This window comes from Macrobrachium rosenbergii, chromosome 45 (assembly GCF_040412425.1).
Source record: "Macrobrachium rosenbergii isolate ZJJX-2024 chromosome 45, ASM4041242v1, whole genome shotgun sequence".
In the NCBI taxonomy this organism is placed as follows: domain Eukaryota; kingdom Metazoa; phylum Arthropoda; class Malacostraca; order Decapoda; family Palaemonidae; genus Macrobrachium; species Macrobrachium rosenbergii.
The window spans coordinates 2,574,319-2,574,771 of record NC_089785.1 but is presented as its reverse complement, the minus strand read 5'-3'; positions in this window follow the sequence as shown (position 1 = coordinate 2,574,771).

Genomic DNA, 453 nt, shown 5'->3' with positions numbered 1-453 from the left:
CTTGAAAACCAAATTGGGTAGGATTGTCCTCGCTCCTCTTAACATCAAGAAATTTCTAAGTCCAGTGTGGCTGGCCGTGTGAATTAGTTTAGTGTAATAAAACTTATGAAAAACTGTGCCAGTGAATACTTACCCCCTCCTGAAAATATGAAAAATATTAATAGACAATTTCAACCTAACTTACTGAGTCCCCTGCGTTACTATCAAATGAAAGTCTGGAGACACGGTCGTTCATATGGTGCAACGCAAAACAAAGAAAACTAAACTTATAACAAAATAATAATGGTGGCAGTTTCGGATTTCGCCCAGCGCACATTTGAAAAAACATTAAAGTTCACGGCCCTAGAGAATTTATAGAGAGTGAGCAGTGGCGGCGCTAAACTAACTCTCAGTTTAACAGCGCAAATAATCTCAAGACGGTCTTCAGCACTAGAAACACCAATACAACATCAA